The sequence below is a fragment of the Artemia sp. Qi Xiang Cuo genome, chromosome 8, assembly GCF_049724085.1.
Source record: "Artemia sp. Qi Xiang Cuo chromosome 8, ASM4972408v1, whole genome shotgun sequence".
Lineage (NCBI taxonomy): Eukaryota > Metazoa > Arthropoda > Branchiopoda > Anostraca > Artemiidae > Artemia > Artemia sp. Qi Xiang Cuo.
Window position 1 is genome coordinate 55,010,807 of NC_142801.1, and position 12,241 is coordinate 55,023,047.

Here is a 12,241-nt window from a genome sequence, read left to right on the forward strand (position 1 = left end):
TTTAGATTCTTAGTTTTTCAAATCAGCTGAATTTCCTCTTCTAACGTGGGACTTTTTTTGCTCCTTCATTCTTAAAATCTTTGTAAGTGTGGTTAAAATGTTGTACTTACTATTGGTCTGTGAGAATTTAGTGTGCAGATTTGTGTTTTTGAATGTGTATTTCACAGAGTTAACTCTTTTTGGAGTAGCTTTTAGGTTCGCCGTTTCATACTTATGAATTAAATGTGGCGTTTGTGTTTTCGTTTCTCTTTTGTTTAAAATGTGTTAAATTTAAAATTTTTATAACGGGAGGGCATTGTTTTTGATTTGTTGATTAATATCGTCTTTCGTGTTACCTTATTGTATATGAGTTCATAGTTTTTGCGCTTTCAGAATGAGCTTTTAGGTTAAACTGGGAAAAACCCAGGGAAAGGACCTCAAGGCGAGCAGGCTCAAACTCAAATTTTACAAATTTCAGGGATATTTCTACTGAATGTAGGTATGTAAAATAAATCCTTCTCGTGGACTTGATCTTGGCTTGGCTATTATTAGAAGTTTTTTGCTTTACAACAAAGGGTTGAATTCGCCTATGTATTTACCTTATAGTTGTGCTAGCATTTATTTTGGACTTGCTCTAAGCTTGTCTGTGTATATGCTTCACGTTAGTTTTTTTGTGTTATTTTTTTTTTTTTCGAAAATTTTCTTATCGGGGTTGTTATTTCTGTATTTTGATCATGAGTATGTTGAGTACAAATTTTGTATGCGAACTTTAAATTTTTACATTTACATGCTTCAGGTTTTGGAACGTTTGGTTAGATTTCTATTTTTAGGAGTTCATTTTTTTAATATAAAATTCAAAATTTTGTGTGAAGGGTTTATTTTTATACGTTATTGCACAAATTTTACCAGGTTTTTCAGTTTTTTTCTTTTACGTGGGGTTTAATAATTTTAGGGGTAAGTTTTTGTATGTCGATGTTATGCTTTTGTATTTGTAGTCTAACATCTAGTGTTTACGGTTAAAATTCTTGTATTATGGTTTGAAGTTGTTTGATTAACATTATTTTAAATAATAATTCTTACATGAATTTATTTCTACTCTTTTAAAGGTTTAAATTTTTGTATATTGGGTAGAATAGATTTTAGCTTTCGTAAGCAGAGCCTAAATTTTCATTTTTTTTTTCCTTTTGTTTGATATTCTAGATGTCTCTCCCCCTTTATGTTCTTGGATTAGAGGTTTAAGATTTTAATTTGCAAGTCTTAAGTTTTTTGAATTGAAGCCGAAGTTTTCACATATTGGTGTTTTTTACCCCAAGGTTTTATTTTAAAGGTCTAGTCTGTTTGAGATCGTAAGGTCAAAACATAAAATCTGACAGCTGAACCATCAATATTAGCATCAAATCAATGTTTGCTTATACGACAAATCTGACAGGTTTTAAGGGTATCTAGACATCGCATCAAGTCAGAGCCGGTTTTAAGGGTAACAGAGGGAGCACTTGGACCAGGCCCAGAAATTTTAGGGAAGCAAAATGCCGAATAAATAATATAACGATTATAGTCATTAATTTAATGTTTCAAATGTTTTTTTATTGCTAGAAAACTGAGAATTATTGCATAGTTTCTGTTCAAAGAAGGTGATTCAAAGATGCCTGAAAATATCTTGGTATTGCGTTTTGTAGAATTCTCGTATTATGTCTGATCAATGAAGGTGCAACATGCCTGTTTTTTGCTTTCTAATTTATCTTGTTTTTCGGCCGCTAATCATTTTTTATATCGATTGGAGTCTTCGCTTTCAGAGTTTTTCTTTTTTAACCTTCTTTTGGCTCTCAATCATACGAAATAAGTCCCTATTCATAGTCCAGTTGCTATACAAAGTTGTTTTACCTAAGATTATAAAGAGAACAATGTCATTTTGGGCAAAAATAAAGAGCAACTACAATTTACCGTCGCGGGTTGGGCCTAGTGGTTTTTCATATCTAAAATTTGAAGTGATGACTAGATATGCCTGTCAAACTCTCGTTTCTAAAAACGCTAACTTGATGCTGATTTGAGGATTCAACTGTCATACTTCATTTTATGACCGTACTATCTCACGCAGACTAAGGCCTCAAACTATAACCTTGTATCGCCTTATCTTAGAAGCATAAAACGTAGAATAACTCCAAAAACTGCTTTAAAATTGGCTTCATTTTGTGGAAGTGGTTCACAGGAAATAAAGGGTTATAAAGCAAATGACAAAACGTGGCTTGTCTGGAATATCAGTGTGGCAGTCATGAAATAATGAAATAATTAAAACGGTACAAAGGTACAAACCAAAATAAACATAATGAAAGTCTACTGATTTCGTTACATTTTCTTTGATGATGTCATTATGAAAAAAAATAACATGAAGTCATATTAAGTGTATATAAAGTCGCTCTATGCGTTTCATTTTAGTTTCTATAGAGGTTTCACAGGCAAAGTGTTGAGTAGCATTCTCAGAGAAGCAGATCTTCAGATTCAAAGCGCAGTAAACAAAGGATTTATTTCAGGTAAGGGAGTGTTTTGGCTCTTTAATTCTGTTTTTTTAAGTATTGTTTGGTGAACAAGATTAACAGTTTTCGGAGGGTTATAAGGAGGAATTTTTCTGCTTATAGACCACACATTCTTTGGAATTCTGGCGAATATTGTATTTTATTTACCTGTAGGTACTTGCAATTTTGTTGATGTGGTTCTGCGGTGGAGTTTTTATTTGTGTAGTTAAACTTCTATAATTTAGGGCAGTATTGAGTCGTTTTTTGAAAATGAGGAGCTTTGGGAAAAAATAAACAATAAAACTTTGAAGCCTTTTGGCGTTTAGATTTCTGTCGTCTAAAATTTAGTACTAGCAAAAATATGGTAAAGTTCAACCCCATCAAGTGTGATCGTAGGCCATGTTTTGATTTGGTTTAATTATATTTCTATTTAATTATTTGAAGACAGCTTTCATTATAAGACCTGAAAGAATAAGTGACAGTGAATAAACAAACCTATATAGGTGATAACGTTGCGTTGGGTTTGATGCTAGGGGTTGGGCGGGGCTGGTTGTGCAACATCTTCACGCGGTATCCCTGTTTTCATAAAAATCTCAGTGAACAACTAGCAGCGCATCCATGATATCCAGGATCGAAAATGTCTTTTGAAAATGAAGAGTTTTTGGGAAAAATAATAAAGAAACAATAAAACACTGGAGCCTTTTATCGCTTAGTTTTCTATTGTCTAAAACAGTACTAGCAAAAATATGGTAAGTTAAACTCCATGAAGTGTGATCGTAGGCCATGTTTTGATTTAATTTAATCCTATTTCTAATTCATTATTTGAAGACAGCTTTCATTATAAGTTGAGGAGGATTACTTGAGGAGTGGCGCCCCTCGAGGAAATTATAGCCTAGTAAACGACACAGCATTCGCACGGGATTCTGACTAATGGACAATTCTTCTGGGATTAGTATGTTTTGATGGGCGTCTTTGGGCTGAAAAACCTCTTCCTAGCTAATTTATCTATTACGGGTTGCCTCCCCGTAGTAGCATAATATTTGTAGGCATGAATATATAATGAGTCGGAGGTAATAGGTTTGAGACTGTCTGTGCAGGATTTCGACTCTTGTTGATAGAAGAGCATCGCCAAGTGCTGAAAACCATGTTGTGACCAAGATGGGCCCAGGATTTCACAAAGCCTCCATTGATGGAGGTCCTAGGGACTTCTTGCTGTCCGGTTCTAAGCCTGCTTAAGCACTTTGGTGTAGACTTGAGAATATATTTGATCCCCATCCTGCACTTGTATCCGGGATAATTGCTTTTCCTGAGGCGAAAATAATTTCAATGAATTAATGAACATGAAATTTGGAACTTGAAATGTTACAACGTTAAAAAAGGACTATCGTATCGACATTTTTACTGACGAGCTAAGGCGATTTGAACTGGACTTATTAGGAGTTTTAGAAACTCATATACCAGTGATAGGGAGTAGGAAATTAGATGATATAGAATTTGTTTACTCAGGACGGAAGAATGGGCTGTATAGACAGAGCGTAGGGCTCATGATGAATAAGGAAGATGCTAAGTCTTGCTTAGGCTGGGAAGGTATTAATAATATAATACTAATTGCTCATTTTATGACTAGAAAGTTCAGGGTATCAGTTATAGTAGTATACGCCCCTGTAGAACCGACTGATGGAGATACTAGTGACTCAGATGAATTTTACTTACAGTTACAGGAGCAAATAGACAAGGTCCAAGGTAGAAATATGATGTTATTACTAGGAGATTTTAACGCCCAGGTTGGTAGAAATAGGGATAGACGGTATCCTAGCCTAGGTAAATTTGGTGTACAAAAAGAAAACAGTAATGGATATAGACTTTTGCAATTTTTTAGGTATAACAATCTAGTTATAACCAATACGGTGTTTGGTCATAAAATGGCTCATAAGCTAACATGGTATTCACGTGATGGTAAGACAGCAAACCTTATAGATTATGTTATAGTAAACCGAAGACTGGCAGGATCAATACAAGATACTAGGGTATATAGGAGTGCTGTTATTGATGTTAAAAGTAAAGAATCACCATCTAGTAGTGTCAAGGGTTAATTAAAAGCTGAAATATCGGAAGGGTAATTACCTCCCGGGAAGTTATGATGTTAGTAGACTCCAGGATGAGAATTTGAGAGAAACTTTCCAGGAACAGTTGAATACTAAACTTGAGAGTTTAAAATTTGATAATGTGGAAGATGGTTGGAATAATTTTAGAAAAATAATTTGTGAAGTTGCTGAAGGTGTATTAGGGAAGAAAGCTAGAACTGCAGCTAAGAATATTAGTGAAAACGCTTTATGTTTAATAGAAAGGAGAAAGGACTTGTACAAGAATTATCTGAGTGATAGATCGCATGAAAACAAAAGAAATGTAAAGAAAGTGGAGAAAGCATTGAAATATGAACTAAGGAGGTGTGAAGCAGAGGCCATGGATAAAATTGCCGAGGATTTGGAAGATGCAGCTAGATGGCATAATAGTAAAATATTGTACTGGCACGTTAACAAATTGAGAGGTAGTAGTCAATCCGGACTTGTCCAAGTTAAAGATAGGAATGGGGTGGAAATTAGCGACAAGGAAAAAGCTATAGCGAGAAGTGCCGAACATTTTGAGAACTTGCTTAACCGAGATAGAGTTGCATGAAAAAATAAAGAGGAGAATGAGAAAGTTTGTGATCCTTTGGATGTAACGGAAGATTTGTTTTGTGGGGAGGAATTAGCAACAGTACTAAAAGTATTAAAGAATAATAAGGCTCCAGGTGCTGATAGGGTAATAAATGAGTTTCTTAATTATGTTGGCTCTGTGGTCAGAAATTTGTTATTGAAGATTATGAATATGATTTTTGAAAAAGGGGAAGTACCTAACGATTTTAGGAAAAACTTAATTTAGCCACTTTATAAGAAAGGTGATAAGAGTGAGTCTGGTAATTATCGAGGCATTAGTCTGGTCTCTGTAGGTAGCAAATTGCTTAGTAATATGATACTTTTTAAACTGAGAGATGCTGTAGACAAAGTTTTAAGAGAAGAGCAGTGCGGTTTTAGAAAAGGTAGAGGATGTTTTGACCAAATTTTCACTCTTAGGTTAATAATTGAGAAGTGCCTAAGTTTTCAAACACCTTTGGTCTTCAGTTTTTTAGATTATGAGCAAGCGTTCGATTCTGTTGATAGAGGAGCTTTAGTAAAGGTTTTATCCTTGTATGGTATACCAGACAAATACATTAAAGTGATTAGTGCTATGTACGAGAATAACACTGCTGCGGTTAAGGTAGGAAATGAGGTTAGCAGCTGGTTTTGTATTAAATCAGGAGTTAAGCAGGGTTGTGTTCTATCCCCTTTATATGGATTATTTTGATGGACTTTGTTTTAAGGAGCACAGGAAAGGCAATGGGTGACTACGGAATCAACGGGGGAGGAAAAAGTATCCTAGACTTATATTCTGCTGCTGATTTAAGCATCCTAGATGAAAGTTTGAGCAAAATGAATGACGTTTTAGAGGTTTTTCGAGTTCAGGGTGCTAGAATGGGTTTGAAAATTAATGTTAGGAAGACTAAGTCACTAAGGCTAGGAATAAGTGAAGATGAAAAGGTGACGTTGGGTAATGAAAAGATTGATCAGGTGGGAAGCTTCACCTACCTTGGTAGTATTATTAGTAAAGATGGTGGGAGCAGTGAAGATGTTAAAAATAGAATAGCCGAGGCTCAGGGTGTTTTTTCACAGTTAAAAAAAGTCTGGAAGAATAGGAAGATAAGTCTGCAAACCAAGATTAGAATCTTAGAAGCTACTGGCAGGATCAATACAAGATACTAGGGTATATAGGAGTGCTGTTATTGATGTTAAAAGTAAAGAATCACCATCTAGTAGTGTCAAGGGTTAATTAAAAGCTGAAATATCGGAAGGGTAATTACCTCCCGGGAAGTTATGATGTTATTAGACTCCAGGATGAGAATTTGAGAGAAACTTTCCAGGAACAGTTGAATACTAAACTTGAGAGTTTAAAATTTGATAATGTGGAAGATGGTTGGAATAATTTTAGAAAAATAATTTGTGAAGTTGCTGAAGGTGTATTAGGGAAGAAAGCTAGAACTGCAGCTAAGAATATTAGTGAAAACGCTTTATGTTTAATAGAAAGGAGAAAGGACTTGTACAAGAATTATCTGAGTGATAGATCGCATGAAAACAAAAGAAATGTAAAGAAAGTGGAGAAAGCATTGAAATATGAACTAAGGAGGTGTGAAGTAGAGGCCATGGATAAAATTGCCGAGGATTTAGAAGATGCAGCTAGACGGCATAATAGTAAAATATTGTACTGGCACGTTAACAAATTGAGAGGAAGTAGTCAATCCGGACTTGTCCCAGTTAAAGATAGGAATGGGGTGGCAATTAGCGATAAGGAAACAGCTAAAGCGAGATGGACCGAACATTTTGAGAACTTGCTTAACCGAGATAGAGTTGCAGGAAAAAATATAGAGGAAAATGAAAAAGTTTGTGATACCTTGGATGTAACGGAAGATTTGTTTTGTGAGGAGGAATTAGCAACAGTACTAAAAGAATTAACGAATAATAAGTCTCCAGGTGCTGATGGGGTAGTAAATGAGTTTCTTAAATATGGTGGCTCTGAGGTTAGAAATAAGTTATTGAAGATTATGAATATGATTTTTGAAAAAGGGGAAGTACCTAACGATTTTAGGAAAACCTTAATTAAGCCACTTTATAAGAAAGGAGATAAAAGAGAGTGTGGTAATTATCGAGGCATTAGTCTGGTCTCTGTAGGTAGCAAATTGCTTAGTAATATGATACTTTTTAGACTGAGAGATGCTGTAGACAAAGTTTTAAGAGAAGAGTAGTGCGGTTTTAGAAAAGGTAGAGGATGTATTGTTCAAATTTTCACTCTTAGGTTAATAATTGAGAAGTGCCTAAGTTTTCAAACACCTTTGGTCCTCAGTTTTTTTAGATTATGAGCAAGCGTTCGATTCTGTTGATAGAGGAGCTTTAGTAAAGGTTTTATCCTTGTATGGTATACCAGACAAATACATTAAAGTGATTAGTGCTATGTACGAGAATAACACTGCTGCGGTTAAGGTAGGAAATGAGGTTAGCAGCTGGTTTTGTATTAAATCAGGAGTTAAGCAGGATTGTGTTCTATCCCCCTTTATATGGATTATTTTGATGGACTTTGTCTTAAGGAGTAAAGGAAAGGCAATGGGAGACCACGGAATCAAATGGGGAGGAAAAAGTCTCCTGGACTTAGATTATGCTATTGATTTAAGCATCCTAGATGAAAGTGTGAGCAAAATGAATGAAGTTTTAGAGGTTTTGCGAGTTCAGGGTGCTAGTATTGGTTTGAAAATTAATGTTAGGAAGACTAAGTCACTAAGGCTAGGAATAAGTGAAGATGAAAAGGTGACGTTGGGTAATGAAAAGATTGATCAGGTGGGCAGCTTCACTTACCTTGGTAGTATTATTAGTAAAGATGGTGGGAGCAGTGAAGATGTTAAAAATAGAATAGCCAAGGCTCAGGGTGTTTTTTCACAGTTAAAAAAAGTCTGGAAGAATAGGAAGATAAGTCTGCAAACCAAGATTAGAATCTTAGAAGCTACAGTGATGACAGTGGTCAAATATGGCTCTGAAGCATGGACGCTCCGAAAAGCGGATGAAGATTTGCTAGATGTTTTCCAGAGAAATTGCTTAAGGATTGTTCTGGGTACCCGGTTGACTGACCGTATTTCAAACAATAGGCTATACGAAAAATGTGGTTTAATACCGCTTTCTAGGTCTATAATGAAAGAAAGGTTGAGGTGGTTAGGGCATGTTGTGCAGATGAAAGATGATAGATTGCCAAAGATTGTTCTTTTCGGCCAACCATCTAGGGCTAAACGGAAAGCAGGTCGCCCCCGTCTGGGGTGGGAGGACGTCATAAAGAAAGATTTAAAGGAAATGGGAACTTCGTGGGCGGATGTAAAAAGGGAGGCTTTGAATAGATTGGGGTGGAGGAGGAGCGTGCGTAGCTCTGTTTGCCTCAGGCGGCTTGGTGCTGCGATGAGTTGTTAGTAGTAGTAGTAGCAGTTTCATTATAAGATCTGAAAGAATAAGTGACAATGAATAAAACAAACTTATATAGGTTATAACCTTGTGTTAGGTTTGATGCTAGGTGTCGGACGGGGCTGGCTGTCTAAAACCTTCACGCTGTATCCCTGTTTTCATAAAAATCTCAGTGAACAACTAGCAGCGCATCCATGATATCCAGGATCGAAAATGTCTTTTGAAAATGAAGAGATTTTGGGGAAAATAATAAATAAACAATAAAACATTGGAGCCTTTTATCGTTTAGTTTTCTATTGTCTAAAACAATACTAGCAAAAATATGGTAAGTTAAACTCCATCAAGTGTGATCGTAGGCCATGTTTTGATTTGGTTTAATTATATTTCTATTTCATTATTTGAAGACAGCTTTCATTATAATACCTGAAAGAATAAGTGACAGTGAATAAACAAACTTATATAGGTGATAACGTTGCGTTGGGTTTGATGCTAGGGGTCGGGCGGGGCTGGTTTTCCACAGTCTTCACGCGGTGGCCCTCTTTTCACAAATCTTACTGCACAAACAGCAGCGCATCCAGAATAACCAGAATCGGAAATGAGTCGTTTTTTGAAAACGAGGATCTTTGGGAAAAAATAAACAATAAAACTTTGAAGCCTATACAAAGTTACTAATTTATTTACTAAATTATTATTAATTTTGTCTATTGCTATACAAAGTTGTTTTACCTAAGATTATAAAGAGAACAATGTTATTTTGGGCACAAATAAAGTGCAACTACAATTTATCGTCGCGGGTTGGGCCTAGTGGTTTTTCAAATCTAAAATTTGAAGTGATGACTAGATATGCCTGTCAAACTCTCGTATCGAAAAACGCTAACTTGATGCTGATTTGATGATTCAACTGCCATACTTCATTTTATGACCGTACTGACTCACAGACTAAGGCCTCAAACTATAACCTTGTATCGCCTTATCTTAGAAGAATAAAACGTAGAATAACTCCAAAAACTGCTTTAAAATTGGCTTCATTTTGTGGAAGTGGTTCACAGGAAATAAAGGGTTATAAAGCAAATGACAAAACGTGCTTGTCTGGAATATCAGTGTGGCAGTCATGAAATAATGAAATAATTAAAACGGTACAAAGGTACAAACCAAAATAAACATAATGAAAGTCTACTGATATCGTTACATTTTCTTTGATGATGTCATTATGAAAAAATAACATGAAGTCATATTAAGTGTATATAAAGTCGCTCTATGCGTTTCATTTTAGTTTCTATAGAGGTTTCACAGGCAAAGTTTTGAGTAGCATTCTCAGAGAAGCAGATCTTCAGATTCAAAGCGCAGTAAACAAAGGATTTATTTCAGGTAAGGGAGTGTTTTGGCTCTTTAATTTTGCTTTTTAAATATACCTATTGGTGAACAAGATTAACAGTTTTCTGAGGGTTATAAGGAGGAATTTTTCTGCTTATAGACCACACATTCTTTGGAATTCTGGCAAATATTGTATTTTATTTACCTGTAGGTACTTGCAATTTTGTTGATGTGGTTCTGCGGTGGAGTTTTTATTTGTGTAGTTAAACTTTTATAATTCGAGGGCAGTATTGAGTCGTTTAAATGAGTCGTTTTTTGTAAATGAGGAGCTTTGGGAAAAAATAAACAATAAACCCTTGAAGCCTTTTGGCGTTTAGATTTCTGTCGTCTAAAACTTAGTACTAGCAAAAATATGGTAAAGTTCAACCCCATCAAGTGTGATCGTAGGCCATGTTTTGATTTAGTTTAATTATATTTCTATTTCATTATTTGAAGACAGCTTTCATTATAAGACCTGAAAGAATAAGTGACAGTGAATAAACAAACTTATATAGGTGATAACGTTGCATTGGGTTTGATGCTAGGGGCCGGACAGGGCTGGTTGTGCAACATCTTCACGCGGTATCCCTGTTTTCATAAAAATCTCAGTGAACAACTAGCAGCGCATCCATGATATCCAGGATCGAAAATGTCTCTTGAAAATGAAGAGTTTTTGGGAAAAATAATAAATAAACAATAAAGTGACAATGAATAAAACAAACTTATATAGGTTATAACCTTGTGTTAGGTTTGATGCTAGGGGTCGGACGGGGCTGGCTGTCTACAACCTTCACGCGGTAGCCCTGTTTTCATAAAAATCTCGGTGCACAACTAGCAGCGCATCCGTGATATCCAGAATCGAAAATGAGTCATTTTTTGAAAATGAAGAGTTTTACGGAAAAAAATAATAGATAAACAATAAAATATTGAGGCTATATGGCCTTCATTTTTCTATTGTCTAAAACTCAGTACTAACAAAAATATTGTAAAGTTCAACTCCATCAAGTGTGATCGTAGGCTTCATTTTGATTTAATTGAATCCTATTTCTATTTTATATTCAAACGAATCATAATTACTTCCAATAGAAAAATTGTATTCTAGCTGCCTACATTATTTGAAGGCAGCTTTCATTATAAGACCTGAGAGAATATGTGACAATGAATAAAACAAACTTATATAGATGATAACCTTGTAAAAGCAGTATATGTTGCTTAAGGGCCCACAAACACACATACAACTGAGATGCTAGTGGGAGGATATTAGTTAGATCGGGTTTGATGCTAGGGGTTTGACGGAGCTGTTTGTGCACAACCTTTACGTGGTTGCCCTGTTTTTCACAAATCTCAGTGCGCAACTAGCAGCACATCCAAGATATCCAGAATGGTAAATGAATCGTTTTTGGTAAATTAATTTTTAAAAAAAAATCCTAAAAATAAGTTTTTCAAAGAAAAGTAAAGGCCACTTTAAACTTAAGCTCAGCAGACACACATACCTGTTAAAATTCAAACTCAAAATGACCAGAAATTACTATTAAAGAATAAATGAAACCCAAAACGAACAGAAATTAAATAAACAATCATAGCAAAAATCATACAACAATTAATAATATAAATGAATAAATAGATCTTAAACTGAGATCCTTAGATCCTTAAAGCGAAAAAAATATTTTGCTATTGAAGCATAAATGGAACTTAAAACGAACAGAAATTGAATAAACAATCAATGCAAACAAACATACAATCGATATTAAAGTAAACGAATAAATAACTCTTAAAATGAGTGAAACTTAAATTGAACATGCAAATCAAGCTTGATACGAACAAAAATCACTACAAACAAGAGTTTGGGTATCGCCTCCTTCTCTCACTGCAAAAGTCTCTAACCTACTGCGTCATTGACAACCCCCCAATACAAATGAGCCCTCTCCAAAGTTTACATGAGCACCCCTTTCATAAGAACTATATATGCCCTCAGAGCATTACTTACAACGCCTGCCTCCGGGTCCGATAAGAACTTTGAGAGAGCCATTTTTTTCAAAATGGTTCAAAGATCATATAACGAAAACTCCGGGGTCGACACAATCTTTCAGGGCCCGGGGTAAGCGTTGTAAGTTATGCCTGGGGGGGATATATAGCTACTGTTGACGAAATGCTTGTATATACTTGAGAGAGGGCTGAAGTGACTGGAAATTGAAATGCCTCGTTCACTTTATGGAAGTAAGAAAAGAATGGGAGTCAACAATCCCCCCACGCCCCTTTTCCGCAGCATACATCCGATGAAAAAATTTTAAATGGCTATTTTGTTAAAAATACCTCAAAGGTCAGATA